The sequence below is a fragment of the Aedes aegypti genome, chromosome 2 (genome assembly GCF_002204515.2).
Source record: "Aedes aegypti strain LVP_AGWG chromosome 2, AaegL5.0 Primary Assembly, whole genome shotgun sequence".
Lineage (NCBI taxonomy): Eukaryota > Metazoa > Arthropoda > Insecta > Diptera > Culicidae > Aedes > Aedes aegypti.
Window position 1 is genome coordinate 390,119,131 of NC_035108.1, and position 21,656 is coordinate 390,140,786.

A 21,656-nucleotide genomic window follows, 5' to 3' on the forward strand; every position below is an offset into this window, starting at 1 on the left:
AACCAACCCAAATCAATGTTGATTTCCATGCTGTGTGATATAAAATCATATTTTTTCGACGAATGATGACTACAGGAAGCCTTTCTGGCAATTTGAATACTGGTGACTATTTTATCTTCAGTTTCAGAATCCAGTTTTTGATTCCAAACGATCGATTTTTATCATTAGAGAACATCAAGTTTTATAGATAACGGGGGGGGGGGATTGTGAAATTATAGGGGCCATTTTGGGTTTTGTAACAACGGTATTTGATTCCGGAATAAAAATTGATATTTTTAAGGAATAATCTATGGCATTAAAATTTGAAAGAAATTCTCATTATGAGAAACATATAATCTAAAAGTTTCGTAAAAATAAAGCTAATTGGAAGCTAAATGAAAGTATTTAGTATACGGTCCAACATTATATCGGAACTCAGGGCTAGTAACAAAGTTCAACTTTTGATTTCCGAAGTTCGATGGCCTGTTTTCGAAATTCTTGTTATACTGAGAAGGTTCTTATGGAATTCCTTAAACGATTTCAAAAAGACTTCTGAATTGATAATCCTGAAGGAAGCTGATAAGAATCATAAACATATTTTGATAAGAATCCTAGAAGGCTTCTACTGAAAACTCAAGAATGTTTCCGATGTGTTCCCTAGAAGGTTTCTGATGAAATCCCTGACAGGTTTCTGATAAGAATCCTGGATGGTTTGTGATGAAAATGCTGGACAGTTTCTGGTGACCATATTGGAAGGTTTCTGATGAAAATTCTGGTAGAATTCTTATAAGAGTCCTGCAAATGTTCCAATGAGAATCCTGGAAGAATTGTGATGAACATGTGTGATTCCGGATGAGATCGCCGCAATGTTTCTGATGAGAATCATTTAAAGTTTAGGTAAGATCGTGGAAGGATTATTATGAAAACTCAGGAATGATTACGTTGAAAATCAAGGAAGCATTCTGATTAGATTCCAGGATCGGTTCTACAGTGATCTCTCTCTTACTCGATATTCTGTATCTCGATATTTTCCATAACTCGATGGAATGTGCGGTTACTTTAATCTAGCATGCTTTGATACCTCTGCGAGTCGATACCTCTCTAACTCGATGTTTCCTAACTCGATTCTATCTGTTTCAGTTTCCCATATGAGTTTACATCTCTAACTCTATATTTTCATGAAAAGTTTCTAATGTCCTCCAAATATTGATAAATTTCATAAATTTGTATATTATGATTAGATTAACAGTAAAATTAATGTTTACTATCCATTTCAGGGTGATGAAAAAAGTGTGGCATAGGTTAATGTGGTTAATAAGGTTAAAATAATTAAAAGTTTAAAATTCGAAATAGCAGGGCTGGTAGCAGTCAGACAGCAAAACAATAGTGACATTAGTGACCAAAATGATCAAAAAAGTGACCAAAAAGTGAGTTGAAAACTACACTGCCCATAAAAGCATAACTGTCCCATATTGATTTTCGAACCAACACCTTTTTTGATCGCAACATTCATGTTTTAATATGCACTTCACTAAGCATATGAAAATTTATACACTTTGTTTGAAAATGTTGTGGAAAAATATGAAGTTGGTGTAGTCCCATATTGAAAAATAAAGGCATAACAGTCTCTATATGAACATTGAACCCCAATAGCAACTGCTAAGCTGGAATTATGTTCAACTTTATATTTTTTACTGATCAATATTAGCAAATTGAGTATTTTGAGGGGTGGAGTTAAATGAATATTGCATTTCAAAATTTACTAGAAAATTATAAACATTTGTATGAAAATGCAAACTTCAAACTTTGAGCGCTGTTTTCTCAATGCCTACTAATTTCATATGGGACAGTTATGCCTTTATGGGCAGTACAAGTGATAGTCATAAAAATGGCTACAAAATAAAATACATTCTACGTGTATATTCACCACTCTACTAGCACCATAAATTTCTTCCAACAAAAAGGTTTTCATATTGCGATAAGCTTTTTGTTTTTTTTTTTTTTTTGGCACCATTTTTTACAAGTTTAAAGAAAACACTTCTATTTTTGGAATAAGTGTCGATTTTATTGATTGGTCGTCTGGATCCAGTGATATTCCCAAATTCCTTGGGGTACCGACGCGTAGCAATAGCCCACGGTAATATCTCAGGCTACAGATTTTTTTTCTCGTGTTCGGTTGTTCATTTTTTGAAACAATTTATGATAATGTCTTTAGAAATGAAACGATTTGGTGCAACCGTTTTTGAGATATGAGCATTTTTGTTAGTGATACCACTCTGGCCGAAGGAGGATTTTGAAAATTTCAAAACACACCATATTCTAATCTTAAGATTGCTTGGAGAAGAATCAACCGATTTGTATGATTTTTATTTGCAAAGAAGCTCCTCATTATCTAACATTGTACAGCTCATATTATATTTTTTTGATAAATTGGCCAAAACAAAATAGTGGCCAAAGAAATTTTATATGGGGAATGTCGGTCCCCCAAGGAATATCAGAGTCAAAAGAGTGGCGAAAATCGTGAATGATTTTCAGAACATTCTGTAAGAAATGCTGACAGAATTCAAAGTTCAAAACCAAACGAAAAATAGAAATTCATGCTAAATTTGTGACATAATTTCTGTAAATTTAAACCATTTCTCCCAAATAAACATTTACTTCAAATATCTATATTTCAATGGAACGTTTCAATAAATGAATTACTGAAAATATTCATCACTCAGTGGCGTCTCGTAACCTTACGTGTTATCTTATCTACGACCTTGAACATTACTGATGTTTCATGCTTAGATTACAAAGCAAACAGTAACCGATGGAAATCGCATATGTGTGGCTGAAATCAATGAACAGGTGGATTTGACGTTAGGTAATCGCCACTGATCTCACTATTGGGTAATTTTTATCTTCCAACAATGTTCAAAAGTTCATCATAGAAACGTGTTTTTATAGAAATAATTGAAGAAAGTTGTGGAAAAAAGCAATGTCAAGAGTAAATCAATGGAAAATGTAATGTTTATTCGTTGGAATTCCGAATGTAATTTCTGAAATGATTTCCAGGAAAATAAGTACTGGCTGTTGAAGTCCTGGACGAGTTTCTGACAAACTCAGATTTTTTTGGATGTAATTCCTAGCCGTCTCTGGCTTATCTTCCGGAGCAGTTTTGATGATGCTTTATCAGAAAGCTAGTCTAGGATTTCTTCTAAAGCCGTAGATTACTCAGATCAGATGTTGGTCTTGGTTTTTGTCAAAATTTTATAAAATATTTCGGACAAAAAATTCATCCCAGGGTTGCTTTCTAAGTTTTGCCAGAATCTTCTTCAAAACTTTTCCCAGGAAATTTTTACATTTTCCGTTGGAAATATCTACGGAATATTGACTTGAACTCTTCCAGAAAGTTAGCCAAGAGTTTTACTTATTTTTACTTGATTCAAGAATCTTGACGCTTTGATTTCCCAAAACACACTATACGTAATTGTCTTTATAATAACAAATATCTATTTCTTTCTGTTTGTGTTTGAAAAGCTAACCCAGCCAAAAATATTAAATTTTATTATCATCAGATCACGGAAAAAGTGACTTTAGTGACCATTTTCCTGAAAAAAGTGACTTTAGTGACTTTTTTGTTGGAAATAGTGACTTTTAAGTGACCAGGTCGAAAAAAGTGACCAAGTCACTAAAAAGTGACTTGCTACCAGCCCTGAAATAGGGTGCAGAGCTGCTTGGACACTTCCATGATTCACATTGGCATGGGGGTTTTTTCTCGGCCGAATTGTCTGAAACTTTGCAATAAGAAGCAGTTCAGTACGACGCATAATGTGACCAAATATGAGCTCAGTAGCTTTCAAAAAACCCCACTACCGAAGTGAATCAAAAGTGTCAAGAATAGGATTCGGCTCCCTATATGTGTTCTGTATCTCGATACCAATATCGAGTTAGGGAGAGTTGACTGTAATAATTACTGGGAGTTTTTCGGTAAGAGTTCTGTTGCGAATCCCGAAAGGATTTGAATAAGTATCCTGGGAGGATTCTGTTGTGAATACCTAAAGAATTCTGGTGAAAATCCCGGATGAATCCTGATTAAGGGTAAACTGAAGTCTGAAACCTTTCATCATGTGGGTTATAGCTTTTAATCAATGCACAAAAGTTACGTGTATACCAAACAAATCTAGACTGTTTTGAAATTATTTAAAAAAATCATTCTGTGATTTATTAATGTTTCATTCTTCCATTGGACATATTTTGTTCAAAATATAGAAATGAAAAAATATTAAGGGCATGTAACCTTCGATAGCTCAGTTGGTAGAGCGGTGGACTGTAGATCAAGAAGATTGATGGTAAATAGTAATCCATAGGTCGCTGGTTCAAATCCGGCTCGAAGGATAATATTTTTGCGAACAGAAGTAAGTATGCACTAGGATAAGGAAAGCCACTGAAGTAGAAAATGTTATTTCGACTATTTTTTTTTAGGATAATCGAAGAAATCTTGAAACAAGATCTCGGTCTGAGCGATTGATAGCAATGCATTGCGTAGTAGCGAAGAATTTCGTAGATTGCATACTAAAAGCTGAACTTGGTTGAGCAGATTGATCTTAAATCAAATTTCGGTACCTATCCACTTAGTTTTCATTATTACTTTTTGTTTGTGAAGGGAGGCATCAGTATGAGCAAAAGACCGATAGGCGGATAAACACAAATTAAAAGGTATCCGGCCATATGGCCGAATGTCGTTTGACAGAATGCTATTTGGCCGAATTATGAACTAATAATTAATTTATTTGCCAATAATGCTGAAGTGTAGGGTGCGATCCAGAAAATCAAAGATACTCCCTTTTTTCAAATGGCGTTCGGCCAAAACCTAGAACCATTGAAAACTACATGTTGGAGACCCCTTTTAACCTATTAACATGAGAAAAAAATCAAAGAATTGCAAAACCTCAATTATTTCGCAATAATAACCAAATATAACTAGAAGCAAACCATAGAGCAAAATTTTAGTAGTTTTTTAAATAATTGTTTTATTATAACATATTGCCAAACACTAGCGTTTAACATAAGACCGTCGATAGCTCAGTTGGTAGAGCGGTGGACTGTAGATAAACATTGGAAAATCGTGATCCATAGGTCGCTGGTTCAAATCCGGCTCGAAGGATATTATTTTTACTGTTAGAGATGGTTACGAACACTTCGAAGAAAGAACAAAGTAGTGCTACATGTTATTATACCAATAAATATAAAATACGCGATGTTTTTTTAGATTATTTGAAAACTGTAAACGCTACCTGATTCATGCAAACCGCTCATTATGTGGGTTATAAATTTAGCTCAACAAACAAAAGTCAAATGAAAATTTCCAGTTAATTCACAAAGAAATTATTAAAAAATATACATGAGATAGTGTTTCGTCTTCGAAATATAGGATTGAAAATACATTGAAGACATGCAACCTTCGATAGCTCAGTTGGTAGAGCGGTGGACTGTAGTTCGAGATTTAAGGAAATAGTAATCCATAGGTCGCTGGTTCAAATCCGGCTCGAAGGATAATTATTTTATTATTGAAGTAATATTTCAGAAACATTGAAGATAAACCTACAAAAATCGTCCGGAACCGTACAAAACCAACGAAACTCTTCCAAACATGACTTATTCATGTAAAAAGACGTTTATTGGATGACAACAGGATAGATTTTATTCACTTCTAGACAGCTTTTAAGGTAAAAAGGTATAATACGCCCCCCTTAAGAAAAAAACTGCTCTATCGCAGTAGCAAATTCATCACTTCTAAAGTTTTCTATGTCAACGTGTTGCTTATTAAGTTGGCCATGCTCTGCACGCAACTTTCTCTTTCCAGATTGCTTCTAAAAAGTGTACAAGATGTTTTTTGTAAACGTTCCCAATGTTTGCGTTTCAAAACAACCCGGGCTATATGCCTCTCTGATAGAAAAAAGGTCCACAGCGTTGTATAAATGTTTCCAAGGAGAATTCCACCACCTGCCAATCTTGAAATGGTCCATTAGCAGCCGTCTTCCGGTAAAAGTTTTTGTGTTAAGTACAATAGTAAAGAATGGGCTTCATTCACCCTGAGGCTTGCTTATAAAAGTTAAATTTTAAACCAAAAACCTGATTTTCGATATTTTTAGAATTTCTATTGATTGTTTATACTTTTCAAAAAACACATATGCGCAACATAATTTTTTCGCGAATATTTAAGATATGTAATCATTTTTACGTGTGAAAGAAGCCCCAATCCCGTGAAAATGGAAAGGGGCGTATTACACCGAGTTACCCTAAGTTTTAGCAAAGGCAAGCTAGATTTTTGAAGGATTTTTTTTTTTTTTGAAGAAAGCGGCAAAAGATAATCGTTTGTTTTTTGCCTCTGCGTGTCAGATACGCAGAGGCAAAAAACAGAGGCAAAAAAAGGCATGTCATTCAATACAACCCATTTATCTAGCCGAAAAAGAATCACCATATCTAATAACGATTCGAATTATAGAATCAAAACAGATAAGAAACGATTAGTCTTAGGAAGTTCTGCAACTGTTCGCACTCCATCAGAACCCATTTCCATGAACTTTCTACAATCAATGTGGTGAGGTCGTACACGTGAACGATGGATTAAGGCCGTTGTGTTCCAGTGAAAAATTAGAACTACAATTGGTCGGTGTTCAGCAGACAGACCGGACTGGATGATATTTTGGCGTTCTAAAGATACGTTCAGAACTCCATCAGTTCTGATTTTTCCGATGCTATTTTGATCCAGATGTATCATCAGATAGATAAGTTCCATTATCACAGCAAATAATGCAAATATCTTCACATTTTGAATTCACACTTTCACGAATTCACAGAACACACAAGTTGAGAAGCAGGCTCTGTCCCAGTGAGGACGTTAATGCCAAGAAAAAGAAGACCAATGGGTTTTATGATTTAATGATTTTTGACGGAATGAGCTTGGACAAGTGCTCCAAAATCTCATGCGTGAGCTTTGCCAAACGTATCGTTTCCCACAAAAATTGTATGACAAAATGATTAGCAGATTCATCCAGTTACCTAAGACGTTTTTGTTCCAGTGTAAAATCGACTCAAGTAGTGTTTTGTTCTGATTCGTGGTTAAGCCACTTTGTCTCTCCATACAACGGAGCGGTGAAAGTAATGGTTAGGTTGCGAAAGTTGGAAATGTTACTTACGCCGTTTTGTAAATGAAATTGAACATTCTAAAGGTGAAGAATCGAGCTGGTTTATAGCGAACGTGTAGAATTTCGTCGCGAAACACGTAGGATTGATAAAGTAAGTTTGTTTACTTTTCTGACTTTAGTCTGTTTGAATAAGTTTTCGAGAAATCCTTTAATTCGAGTGATACTCTCTAGTCTACCAGATTGTTGAAACTTACTTTTATCTAATTGCCAACTACAAAAAACAAAAATGTATCCTTCGAGCCGGATTTGAACCAGCGACCTATGGATTTCTGTTTACTGCTTTATTCTTCTACAGTCTACCGCTCTACCAACTGAGCTATCGAAGGTTGTGTGTCCTTGAGCGATTCTTATCCGAATAATATACTAATAATATTCAGTGCGCATCGTACCTTCGTGCTGTGCGTACACGAATTCTCTCTGCTCTTGGAAGTTTTCTTAAAAACTACCTAAAGCAATAAAACAGTACTTTTCAGTGCTACATAAACAGTACTTTTCAGTGCTAAAAGTAAAAACGGTACTTTTCAGTGCTACTAAAACAGTACTTTTCAGTACTATTTTTTCTACTATTGATCCCTTTACGATCCTTGTTTGGACCCGTGCCTTCGATTTTTCGTTGGACCCGTTGGCGAAAGCTAGCGGTGGTAATCCTTCTTGGACACCGTCTTGGGAAAAAACCTTTCGAAGGTCACGTCTTCTTTCGTTTATTAATTAAACATGGTATCAACAACAAACAAAAGGAAGGGTGAATCTCTGAATTCACTACTTCCTTCCAAAAAAGTGGGTTTTAAAACTGTCACTACACGTGGCAAGAATGGAAGGAAGGACGCTTCCCCGGAATGCGAACTTTCTTCCAAGGGTGAAATGAATAATTGTATCGAAATGAGCAATCAGTTCGATGCTCTAGACAAATTTTCCGAACACCAAATCGAAGCAGCCTCTAGCCCAGGCTCTTTGATTCAAGTGAGAAAGCAAAGAGTGCCGCCTATCGTGGTCAGTTGTTCCGAATTTGGGGGATTTAGGCAGGAGATCTTGAACTCCATTAGGGGAATCAAGGTTTCCTTCCAAATCGCAAAGAAAGGAGACTGTCGCGTTTTGCCGGAAACTCTTAAAGATCGTGAGCTTCTTCTCAAACATCTTGAAGAGAAGAAGCACAATTTTTTTACTTATGACGACAAAACTGAACGTTTGTTCAAAGTTGTCTTGAAAGGTCTCTCAAGTGACTATAAATCACCTGAAGAGATCAAAAATGGAATAAATGATTTACTTGGATTTTCCCCAGTCCAAGTAATCATAATGAAAAAGAGAACCAAATCTGGCATTGTTCGGAAAGGGCTTTCTCAAGAATTTTATTTAGTTCACTTTAACAAAAAAGAACTAAATAATATTAAAGCCTTAGAAAAAGCAAAACTTTTGTTTGATGTCCGTGTGACATGGGAACATTTCCAGAAACCTGGAGGAAATTACCAGAACCCCACTCAGTGCCGTCGGTGCCAAAAGTGGGGCCATGGTACAAAAAATTGTCGCATGGATGCTAAATGCATGATTTGCGGAGGTTCTTCTCACGCCAAAGACGTCTGTCCAGTGAAGGAAGATACCACCAAATTCATATGTTGTAATTGCGGGGCTAACCATAAGTCCAATTTTTGGAATTGTCCTTCACGCAAAATGGTCATTGAGGCTCGTGCCAGGCAGATGAAAGATAATATCCGTTACGATAACGGTCGTTTCCTGAATTTGCCTGGTAGAGTATCGAACAATGCTCATTTTTCAGTTAACGATCGCTTGATCATGAATCATACCCATCAGGAAGATCATAATCATGCTCATTCACAAACTAATTTTAATCCGTCGGGTAGCCGTTCGAATCTTTCTATTTCGAATGTATCTACCCACGGTAAATCCTTTGCCGATATCGTAGCAGGAAATTCGAACTCCTCCCCTGTTCGATCCATGGGTACCCATTCTACTTGTTTCAAATCAAATGAAAAAAAAACCCTACCGCCACAGGTAACTCCGCTTCTTCGTCTACCGGAAATTCCAATGGGAAATCACATGACATGTCTGCCTCTGATTTTAATTTTCTAACTGAACAATTGAATCTAATGATTGATGCAATGTTCAAAGCCACCACTATGACTGAAGCAGTCCAAGTAGGTGTAAAATTTACAAATCAAATTGTTATTGGATTACGTTTTTCTAATGGATCCAAATAATAATTTAAATATTTTAAATTGGAATGCTCGTTCTCTGAATGGTAAAGAGGACGAGCTGTTTAATTTTCTTACGGTTAATAACGTGCATATAGCAGTTATTACCGAAACGTATTTAAAACCTGGATCTAAACTCAAAAGAGATCCTAACTTTTTTGTTTATCGTAATGATCGACTTGATGCCCCATGTGGGGGAGTTGCAATCATCATTCATAGGCGTATAAAACATCAACTGTTTTCATCATTTGAAACTAAAGTTTTTGAAACTTTAGGAGTTTCTGTTGAAACACAGTTTGGTAAATATACTTTCATAGCTGCCTATTTGCCTTTTCAATGCTCTGGGCAGCAAGTTAATTTGCTCCAAACTGACTTGCGTAAATTGACTCGCAATAAGTCAAAATTTTTTGTCATTGGTGACTTTAATGCCAAACATCGGTCATGGAATAATTCTCAAAGTAATTCCAACGGCAGAATTTTATTTGATGAGTGCTCTTCAGGATATTTCTCAATTCAATACCCTGATAGCCCCACATGTTTTTCCTCTTCTTGAAATCCATCTACGATTGATTTGGTCTTAACCGACTCTAGTCATCTTTGTAGCCAACTGATTACTCATGCTGATTTTGATTCTGATCATGTCCCTGTTACATTTCAAATATCCCAAGAAGCGATTCTCAATCCTATCAGCTCCACTTTCAATTATTTACGAGCCGACTGGAATATATATAAAACGTATGTTGACTCCAATCTTAATGTTAACATTTCTTTAGAAACTAAACTTGATATTGACAATGCTCTTGAAACTTTAACAAATTCCATTGTTGGAGCATTGCAATTCCAAAATGTGAAGTAAAATTTGAATCCGTGATTATAGACGATGATCTTAAACTCTTGATCCGTCTTAAAAACGTGAGGAGAAGGCAATTTCAACGCACTCGCGATCCTGCTATGAAAATTATATGGCAGGATTTGCAGAAAGAAATCAAGAAACGTTTTGCTCAATTAAGAAACAAAAATTTTGAAAATAAAATTTCTCAATTGGACCCTGGCTCTAAGCCCTTTTGGAAATTATCGAAAATCTTGAAAAAACCTCAGAAGCCAATACCGGCATTGAAAGAGGTAAACAAATTATTACTAACTAATTGCGAAAAAGCTCAAAAACTTGCTATGCAGTTTGAAAGCGCGCACAATTTTAATTTAGGACTTACTAGTCCAATTGAAAATGAAGTTACTCAGGAGTTCGAAAATATTCTCAATCAAGAGAACGTTTTTGAAAATGCCTGGGAGACCGATTTGGAAGAAGTGAGAACTATTATTAAAAAATTCAAAAACATGAAAGCTCCTGGCGATGATGGAATTTTCTACATCCTCATCAAGAAACTTCCAGAAAGTAGCTTATCATTTTTAGTTGATATATTTAACAAATGTTTTCAATTAGCATATTTTCCTGACAAATGGAAAAACGCTAAGGTTGTTCCAATTTTAAAACCAGACAAAAATCCTGCAGAAGCTTCTAGCTATCGTCCAATCAGTTTGCTTTCCTCCATCAGTAAACTTTTTGAAAAGGTTATTTTGAACAGAATGATGGCCCACATCAACGAAAATTCAATTTTTGCCAATGAACAGTTCGGATTCCGCCATGGACATTCGACCACTCATCAACTTTTACGTGTAACAAATTTGATCCGTTCCAACAAATCTGAAGGCTATTCTACTGGTCTTGCTCTTCTAGACATAGAAAAAGCATTCGACAGTGTTTGGCATGAAGGTTTGATTGTAAAATTAAAAAACTTTAATTTTCCAACATACATTGTTAGAATAATTCAAAGTTATCTGTCAAATCGTACACTTCAGGTTAATTATCAGAACTCCAGATCTGAAAGACTTCCTGTAAGAGCTGGTGTTCCTCAAGGCAGCATTTTGGGACCAATATTATACAATATTTTCACATCTGACTTACCTGAGCTACCTCAGGGATGTCAAAAATCTTTGTTTGCGGATGACACAGGCCTCTCCGCCCAAGGACGAAGCCTGCGTGTCATCTGTAGTCGATTGCAAAAAAGTTTGTATATTTTTTCTTCATACTTGCAAAAATGGAAGATTTCTCCTAATGCTTCCAAAACTCAACTAATAATATTCCCACATAAACCAAAAGCTCTTTATTTGAAACCTTCAAGTAGACATGTTGTCACGATGAGAGAGGTTCCAATAAATTGGTCAGATGAAGTTAAGTATCTAGGGCTCATGCTAGATAAGAATTTAACTTTCAAAAATCACATTGAGGGCATTCAAGCCAAATGTAATAAATATGTAAAATGTCTCTATCCCCTTATTAATAGAAAATCAAAACTTTGTCTTAAGAACAAGCTGTTGATATTCAAACAAATTTTCAGGCCAGCCATGTTGTATGCTGTACCAATATGGACTAGCTGTTGTAATACCAGGAAGAAAGCTCTGCAGAGAATTCAAAATAAAATTTTGAAAATGATTCTGAGGCTTCCTCCCTGGTATAGTACCAATGAGTTACATAGAATATCCAATGTTGAAACATTGGAACAAATGTCAAATACAATCATTAATAATTTCAGGCAAAAATCGTTACAATCTTCTATTGCCACGATTAATGCGTTATATGTTTAGGTTAAGTTAGGTTAAGTATATTAAAAACTTTTTTTCTCTTATAAGCAGGTGAAATCAACTCACCTGTAAAAAAACTGAACTGCTACGGCAAATGAAATGTAATATGTTGTTAACAAAATGTTAATTAAATCTTAAATTTGTTTTACCAAATTAGGATGGTAGTGTTGTCAAATAACACAGAACACCTAGATATAAGAAATGAATGTAATGTTTGGAATGATACTAATAAAGAAATTAAAAAAAAAAAAATACTAATACATATGTCATTTCAATTCCTTTATTTTTTCGAGATATTTAGGAGACACTCGGAAAAATTGGACGGTTTAATTTATGATGCGATAGGGATTTCCTGGATTCCTTGGATAACTGTCCATCTCGCTTGCTTCCAGCCATCCGGAAATATGTTGCAAACTAGTTCAACGAGCGCCTCTTCACGACGTCAGGAAGTTCTTAAACAAATTGAACTGGATTCATGACTACGTGTTAAAAGCAGCAGTATTCGGACACCATTTCGATGCGAAATGGATAATCCACAGAGGTCTCTTGATCTTCATTAACCAAAGAGACTCTTGAGGAATGGCGTAAAAAACTGTGTTTCTGCTGATGGACCAAGCTTTTGAGGTTGCGTTCAAGGGAAGCGACCGTTGAGAGTTGTGAATCAAACTGCGTATCCTAAAATTAAAAAAAAAACAGTGGATTTCTGGGGAATGAATTGAGAGACTTCTTACGACCCAACTTAGGTATAGGCAGACGTTGTGCCAGTTAATAATTAAATCGAACTAGAAACGATGTACTTTAAACAAAGGAAGCATATCTTGCACTCCACCAAAAACCGTTTCCGCGTGTTTCTCGCAGCCATTTGCAATGTTTTTCGTGAAGTTGTAGGTAAGATCGATGGATAGAGGCTGCTGTGTTCCATTGAATATTGAAACAAAGAAATGATCACTATGCTCGAAAGGATTGAGCAGTTCATGTGGAAAGACCGTTATATCGAACACAATGGAAAATCATACAACCTTCGATAGCTCAGTTGGTAGAGCGGTGGACTGTAGAAGAAAAAGGCAACAAACAGAAATCCATAGGTCGCTGGTTCAAATCTGGCTCGAAGGATATGTTTTTTTGGTATGTATTTCTAGAATTTTTATGATGATGATGGCAATCAAACAAAGCTGTCGAAGCAAAAGATAAGTTATGTCTTTTATCAACTTTAATTTCAATGTTTACGGTAGACATCACATCACTAGTATTGAAAAAAAAAAGAATCGACTAGTTTCCCAATGACGCCAACTCTTTACTGCAAAAGAAGATTGTACACTTTCGGATGTCAAAATCTACGGAACCCCTAACTTGCTTCCCTTGTGGAGTTTGCATGTGTGAAATGTTAATGAATGCAAGTCACGAAATTACATGTCGATGAAAGGTAAAGGAACCCAGCCTTAGGACATGCATGGAAGTGAAGTTACTGTAAACAAATATGCAATCAGGGGCAGTTTCACTAGCAGCTGCATTGTGGATGTGCGGCAGATAACGCTGGAACATTAGCAGTGGTCAGCATGGATCCAAAAATATCATGGTTCACCGATCGAAAATGGAATCAGTGTATATGACTAAAAGCGTTGCATTTCGCTTATTTCTTTACGAATGCTATGGTTTCTATCGCGACTGCATTTGATTACGCCGTGACGCAACTTTGTTGTCGTGGTGCAACTCTGTCGACTTCAGCCGACCTAAAGTGCTACCAAAATAGATTATTTCAAGTGATGCTTATGCTTTGGTTTAGCTCATTTTACTTCGATTGTATCGATCGATTTGAATTCGTTTGTGTTTCGAAACCAATTCATAAATACCGAACACACAGCATCACCCACTTTGTTTTCCCTTTTTACGAGATAAGACTCTGTGCAAAATGTTGCACTCGCGAAGTTCAATGGATCTAACTTATTGATTTAATGGGCGCATGGAAGCCTTCGATAGCTCAGTTGGTAGAGCGGTGGACTGTAGTGTCGTCAGTGGCTTGTGTTGGATGCATTTCAATCTTCCGCAACAGTTATCCATAGGTCGCTGGTTCAAATCCGGCTCGAAGGAGTAATTTTTTTTGTCTAATATTATTGCAAAGATGAATTCTACAAAAGATTGAAAGAACATAAGCTTGAGACAGAAGGTCGACAGATGAAATATCAGATTACCAAAGGATGAACGAAATAAAGTTGAAACTCTAACTTTAACTTTAACAAGTTTTTCGAAGATTAATGAAGGTCAGGAGTATTTACTTCCTTTCTAGAGAAATTTCTCTATGGATAAATTAAATTTTCTATGAAGTTTCTAAAGATCCCTCAAATAATTCATCATTTTCTCTAAGTAAATTCGAGAGCTTATTAGACACTCTAGCGAATAATTTTCCAATAATTATATTTTTAGGTCATTCCAGAATCTAGGTTAGAAATATTACACAGACTCTTCAAAGCATTTCTTAGAAAATTCCTTCAAGAATTGTGCCAGAAATGGATGGATTACACAGCGCAACAAAAATGACATTTTTGCGTGTCTCAAGGATCAAATTATGTGTCTCTAGTAGATTTGGGGTTGCTGAATCTGATGCCGTTCTCAGAAATTTCCCAGCACGTCATAATTTTTAGCTACAGGTCGCCAAAGTTGAATAAAACATTGGTTTTATTAATGTTTTCCTAAAACTTGAAGTACATTTTATCAAACTTTTTTTTATGATTTTATTCACCAAGCATGCAAAAAAGGACTTAAACTTTCGTTTGAGATATATTTTGGTTGGAATTTCACGAATAAATTTAGTTTAAACCGTTTTTTTCAGCATGCATGCAGTCTCTATACAAAATTCTTCGTTTTTCTTATATGGCAAAGTACAATACTTTTCTAAACCATCAAAAATAACTTTTCCGAATTAAAAGTATTATAAACTTTGATGATATGTATTGTTATACACATAAAGTTTGAATTCTGCGGCAAATTAAGCAAATAAATTGCTTCACAAGCTGGCAAACTTGCATGCAAGTTGGCTAAAATAGTCAATTTTTGCATTTTCAACAACCAATATCTCAAAAACTAGACGTGCTATGATATTTCTGTAAACGGCAATAGATTCAGCAACCCTTAATTGAGTGAATAGCTGTATTTTGGTACTTGAGACAAAAACGTGTTCCGCAGTGTTATTCAACAGTTTATCATATAATCCATTTCAGTGTTTTCAAAGATATAAATTCTACCATACAATTTACAAGTTATTTAAAGAGTAATTCCTGGAAAATCTTAGAACTTTCAAAAAATCGTTTACTGAATAAGTGTTTTGTTTTGCAGTAACTCAAAAGTATTAAATGAAGGTTTCAACCACTGATCATGCATTTCATGCATTCCCTCCAAGATTTCCGTCCAGGATAATATCTTCAAGAATCAAACCAAGGTTTTAACCTCAAGAAACTACTTCAAAGAAATTTCTTAAGGGAGTCATCTATTCCTCCAAAAATTTTCCAATAGAATTTCCACCAAGATTTCCGTTCGGGACTACTTTGATAATTCTACTCATTGGGAAGGACACTTAATAATATTGGTATTAATATCTGTTAATACCATGTTATATATATTAATATATCAATATACGAAACACATCGAGGTGGCTGTGACTATTCTTTTAAGAAAGAAAGACATCTGACACTTCAAGATATCAATCTACATGATGGACTCAAATACGGTGAGCGTTTATCTTTACTTTAAATCTTAATGCAATACATATATTATTTATAATGTTGTAGGATCCTTCACTTTTCTGGGAGCGAATCCAAGAAGCGGTCGGTATGTTGCCGAAACATATTATGAATCATTGGTGGAGAAAGCTTTGACTGCGGCTCGCTAAGCTTTAAACTCTGGAATTGATAATGATGGCATTTATTTCAGACCAACGATGAATTTTAAATCCAAGATTGAGCATTTGAGAATAAATGAAAACGCCGGAAAGTGATGATGATGTTGAACTTTCCCTGCATTTGGCGGGACAAAAAGAATTCCAGCAGATGAGTGTGATAATGAAGAAATTTATGATGCGAAATTAATTTTTCAACTTTAGCGATGTGTTAAATTTAAAAAATACATCAGTTAAGCACACTTTCAAAATAACTGATCAGTCGGGTGCCATAGAAGTATCAAAAAATCTACGCTTATATGGATGATGACACTGGTTATCTTCTGATCGTAGAAGATTTGCTCAACGAGAGCAGAAGAAATAATATTTGAGTTAATTTATACTATACTATTCAATAAATAGTTATTTACAATGTATTTCATTAGCTAATTCTGTATAATCCTATATTACAACAATACACAACTTTCATAACGTTGGAGAGGTTGAGCTGTCCTTACGGTGAAACATGTCGGAACTCAAACTTGGCTGTATCAATGGATGGCTTGTGTCCATATTCACGATTTCGAAAGCACTAATCTGCAGCAATCATGAACGTAAGATTTAGATCATCTTATTCACAACTTTCAACTAGTGCACAAAAACAATATAAATATACCCTAGCTACTCCCTCAATTGATCTTTCAAGATCCAAGGGTGAAATCGGTTCAGAAATGTTGCATTTTATAATTCGTACAACCATGTCTCTTATACTAGATCAAACTACAAATCTGAACTAGCTCCCCATAGGATTCAAATTTATCTTTATTGTTTATTTTTGCCAATCATCTACCCATATGTTTCGAAAACTTAATCGAGAGGAAACTCCCAGCACACTAGATAATATCTTTAATATCAATTGTAATATTATTAAAATATATTAATATTTTAATACCAGGTGGTGAATTCCGGCGCACATTTTCTTCGAAGAGAAGAAATTTTCTTGCATAATCCACCAGCAAGAAAATTTTCTTTTCTTCGAAGAAAATACGCGCCGGAATTCGCCTACAGATCAAGTGTCTTGTCCCATGATTCTATTAGTATTTAAATTTTCCTAGAAATTTTCAAGGATCTATTCGAAAATGTGTCTAGAATCTTCAGCCTTTTCCGGATATTCCCCAGGGAATCGTGAAAAAAAAAAAACATTATGGGAAGCATCGCGAATTTCTTGCGCAGTGGCGATTCCCTAACCTCATATCTACCTGTTGAATAGAAATTCGTGAATTTTCACAACAAATGCGCATCTTAAAATAGTAGATTTCAATCATTAAATTTATACATTAGATTGTAAATTTGCCAAAATATTAATTTTTAATATCGTAGAACAGGTAAAAATGAGGTTACGAGTCGCCCCTGCTTTTGAGAAAACACTAGAAAACTTGCGAAACACTAGAAACGAGAAAAAAGGAGAAATCACCGAAATAATGGTTGTAGCTTTGGATGAAATACTGTAGGAATCCTTAAAATAAAAATTCTGGTGGAAATTCTTGGAAGAATTTTATAATGAATAATAGGACGAATTTTATCAGGAATAATACCCCATTACTTTTCTATGAATGTCTATAAGATCTCCTAGAGTGATTACTTAAAGAATCGTTGGAAAAAATTGTCGAAGAATTTCTAGAAGATTGCCTAGAATAATACCTGGGGAAATCTCTGAATATATTCCAGAAAGAATACGTAATCAGCGAAGTAGGAATTTCTCTTGGGTATATCCTGAATTATAAGTCAGGATTCCTCCAAATATCTCCTGGTTGTACTGTAAAAATTGCTTGAGCAATTCCTAAACAAACTCTGAATGGGTTACTTCAAGGATTCTAAGATTATTTCTAATTATTTGACCAGACATACTACCAGCAATTTCACCAATAATTCCACTACGAAATTACCATTCTAGTAATTCCTTCAGAAGTATTGCACCAAGAGTTTAGCAAAAAAAAAACCTCCATTAGTTCTTCTTGGAATGTCTCTAGAAATTACAGCATTATTTTTCTTCGAGCTCCTCGAAGGATTTTATCAGAAAATTCAAGAGTTCCTCCAAGTTTTCTTCGGAGGTTACTCCAAGATTAAAATAAAAAACAACAACGAACAGCTAATCAAGGTTAGAGTTAGAAAACCATACTAAAAGTTAGTTCTCGTGGCTGCCTCGATGATCTTGGATCGCATTTGCACTGGTTTTATGTTCTAAAACTCGATGGTCTCTCCAATATCGAGTAACAGAGATCTCTGTAATAAATTCCACAAGGATTTTTTTGAATATATTTTTTTTTTGTAAAGTTCAAAAGCTCAAAGCTAATTTCTGAATGGCATTGTTGGTCTCCTATTATTTCCATTAGATTTTAAACATTTTTTTCTGTTGTATAAAGTGCCTTACGTAGGACAGTTTATAGTACATATATAGAATGTATAGTTTATCACCAAAGATTTCTAATACTATCAATAGAAATAACTAATCTTACCTTCAACTGAACGCTGTAGAATGAAGAAATTTAAACACAATCAAGATCAATCCAATCGTCCATCCAAAGCGCAATCGATGTCCAGATTTGAGTTGGCGGATTCCACTTTCCAGTGATTTCTTATTTCAACCAAAATCACGAGGACACCGTCTGACACCTTTCGCTTCACAAAATCTCCTACGCTTATCACTTTGTCTCAATTATTATTAGTAATTAGTACAACACAGTAGTGAAGATTATTCAAATCCTACGCCGGAAAACCCGCAGCATCAAAATACCGTTTTGTTTACGTTTAACTCCCGCGCGCGATCTTTCAACCGAATTCGAAGCTCACTCACACCGGTGCAGCACTTCTTGGCTTTGCGTGGAATGACGGAAAACGACGAAAACACAAACTCCAAAACGGCGCGAATCAAACCAAGGAAACGGACGAACCGATGACAGTTACCACTACACCTGCACTTGCCCAGTCGAACGAAAATCCAAACACAACACACCAGCGGACGAAAGATTCTTCTAGCGCTTGCTTGATTGCTTTTTGCGGTAGCACCCCTTCGGAGGACTACCGTTTTTAGGACTTTTCTTCCGGAATCAACTATTTTCAACGCACTCTTATCGGTTGATTTCTGCACTAATCACTCTACTGCGTGCATCATTTCCGTCGGATCAAACTGGCGCTAAAATTCGGAAAGTAAAGAACTAAATAAACGCACACACGGAGCACGAAAAAAACGATTCAGCTTCGACTGCGCTCAATCACCGCGGTTTTCAAAGATGGCAGAGAGAACGAAACTTTTGAAACTCAAGCATGATTTTTCAAATCGGCGTATCTAACACTCGGATGGTTTCGAGAAAAATGCGATGCAAAATATTGTAAAGCATTTTAAATCCTGTTTAAAATGTTTTGCATTTTTTCTATTGCGATGTCTACTATAAGTTGAAAAAAAGAACACTGTTTCTAACCACTATTAAACAAATCCGATTTGTTTTGAATTTCAAGCATGATTTTTCAAATCGGCGTATCTAACACTCGGATGGTTTCGAGAAAAATGCGATGCAAAATATTGTAAAGCATTTTAAATCCTGTTTAAAATGTTTTGCATTTTTTCTATTGCGATGTCTACTATAAGTTGAAAAAAAGAACACTGTTTCTAACCACTATTAAACAAATCCGATTTGTTTTGAATTTAATTGAAAAACAGGTAAAATTAGAGAATAAACCCTTTTGCTTTGTGCTGCTCACATACACCATGGATGATTCGTCGATACCTGGGAGGGAGGCACCGATACTACACACGAAATATAAGACAACGTTATTTTGAACTGCAAGATAACTCCAGCTTTCCAACAACAATCAAGGCAGGCTTCGAGAAAATCGGTAGTTTGCTTTTGTTGTGTACCTTCGATCTTTCCTGACAAACATGAAAAAAGGGCCACAGTTTTCTATGCAATAAATATTCAATTTCATTGGAGAAAGTAGAACGATGAGTTTTTCAATGCTTTATGTTCAATCAGATTAAATGGTGCTCACGTGACATTACTTGCGTTATGTGCATGAATTGATTTTCATTTGATTTTTATCAATTTTGAAGAAATACGAAAATGTGTTTTAATCAGTTATGCGCTTTTTTCATGTTAGTCCAATGTTTGAGATCTGGGCTCACAGTGACAGTTCGTGACAGCGGAATCTCGGCTCACTATGACGTACAGAAATTTTGTATTGGTTTCTCCCTCCCAGGTCGATACCATACCTTGATTGATACATACACCTTGCTTGATGCGTCGGTTTGACAGTTCGTTTTGCCCATCCGTCACGTCATATACACCAGTATTGTTTTGAAGTTGCACATACACCGGTTTGCAAATTCCCATAAAACTTATTAAACTTAGTCAATTCGTCAGTTTCAACTTTCAACGACAACGAATATTAGTTTTCGAATGTTTCCAATTTCAACTCGATTAAGAGGAGCACCGGACGGAGCCGTAAATAACAAAAGCAGGAGGAGAACAGTTCTTGTGCAAAATTTGGTGAGAAATATTGTCTTAAACCGAATACTGATGATGTTCCACATCAGTTTGCCGATCCGTCAGCTCGCTCAACTGTGGAAATCCAATTCTCTCGATTTCCAACATGTTTAGTGATCTGGAAACAGTATGACGTATCTGGTGTTCGAATTTTTATGTTTTGATTCTACATATAGGTCGCTTTACTATGAGCATATGTACGGTGTATGTGCTAGCATGAAAAATGTTGACAGTTGAGTCGCTTTGCAAACGAAGGGTGTATGTAGCCAAATTAAAAACACTGAGTAAAGTGCACATAGGGCATAATTTTAATTTATTGTTAAAAATCAAAAAATGGATGTAGGAATACTTTTATAGACACAATAGGTAGATTATGCGTTTGTCAAGCCCATGCAAAGCAAATCTCGATTTGTTTATTTTTGCAGATACGTCGGATTGAAAAGTTTGGCTTGAACTCGAAAATTTTGCTTGACGTTTTATGGTTTTATCGCGCTCCGAGTAGAGCTGTGCTCTTGAAAGTTTTCTTGTCGAACCCTGCGGCTGAAACTATAATCTCGCGTAACATTTGAAGAGGACCGCGTTTTTTTTCTGTTCGAGATGAAGCACTGCGGCCAAATTTTTGAACTTTGTGGTATTGCGATTTTTTTTACCATTTAGACTTTAGTGATCTGAATTTCGTCTTTCTTAGATTTCGCCTTCGATTTCGCTGCCCCTTTTCGATCACCGTCGCCCATGCAACTATCCTGATGTTCATGACAGTTTTCTCCGGCCGGCTCAATGTTCACCATATTTTCTTTGTTCTCGACTCACCAGCTGGTACTGTGCACACAACAAAACCAGCTGGTCCTCCGATGTTAACAGTCATCGTCATTGTACTCATGCTCCAGCGGATCGTGTTCTCGTGTCAAAACCAGCTGATAATGACTGAAATCAAGGATTACGGAAAGGAAGAAACGCACTTATACATGCTCATTTGTTCTATATATGGAGACTTCAATGAAAAGCTGCTCAGATGTCAAAGTCAGGTTGACATCTACTCTTGACATCCGAGTGCTTTTTAGTTGAAGCATTTTCCAACCAGCGAACATCCAACCATCGAGTCATTCCATGTAGCGGACCCCCAACGAGCGAATCCCCACTGTAATGACTATCACGCCCACGGGCCCTCTAAGCTTGTCAACACATATACATGAACCGTGGCCAACATGATTTTGACATTTTTGGGAAT

At 35.8% G+C, this 21,656-nt stretch overlaps 1 protein-coding gene and 6 non-coding genes across 7 annotated transcripts in view; 5 read left to right on the forward strand and 2 right to left on the reverse strand.

Annotated features, from left to right (window-relative positions):
* LOC5572804 (tubulin polyglutamylase TTLL4) overlaps window positions 1-19,183 on the reverse strand; it is a 144,747-nt gene extending 125,564 nt beyond the window's left edge. Inside the window, exon 1 of the mRNA XM_021847000.1 lies at window positions 18,404-19,183. The gene's annotated coding sequence lies outside the window, so the exon portion shown is untranslated. The remainder of the gene's footprint in view (window positions 1-18,403) is intronic.
* Trnay-gua lies at window positions 4,261-4,359 on the forward strand. The gene is made up of 2 exons: window positions 4,261-4,297; window positions 4,324-4,359. It is a non-coding gene; the product is annotated as a tRNA-Tyr (tRNA).
* Window positions 5,036-5,128, forward strand: Trnay-gua. Its single transcript has 2 exons — window positions 5,036-5,072; window positions 5,093-5,128. It is a non-coding gene; the product is annotated as a tRNA-Tyr (tRNA).
* Window positions 5,423-5,517, forward strand: Trnay-gua. The gene is made up of 2 exons: window positions 5,423-5,459; window positions 5,482-5,517. It is a non-coding gene; the product is annotated as a tRNA-Tyr (tRNA).
* On the reverse strand, window positions 7,404-7,498 carry Trnay-gua. Its single transcript has 2 exons — window positions 7,462-7,498; window positions 7,404-7,439 (listed from the first exon to the last, which is right to left on the reverse strand). It is a non-coding gene; the product is annotated as a tRNA-Tyr (tRNA).
* On the forward strand, window positions 13,038-13,132 carry Trnay-gua. Its single transcript has 2 exons — window positions 13,038-13,074; window positions 13,097-13,132. It is a non-coding gene; the product is annotated as a tRNA-Tyr (tRNA).
* Window positions 13,987-14,107, forward strand: Trnay-gua. The gene is made up of 2 exons: window positions 13,987-14,023; window positions 14,072-14,107. It is a non-coding gene; the product is annotated as a tRNA-Tyr (tRNA).
* Window positions 19,184-21,656: the final 2,473 nt, after the last annotated feature.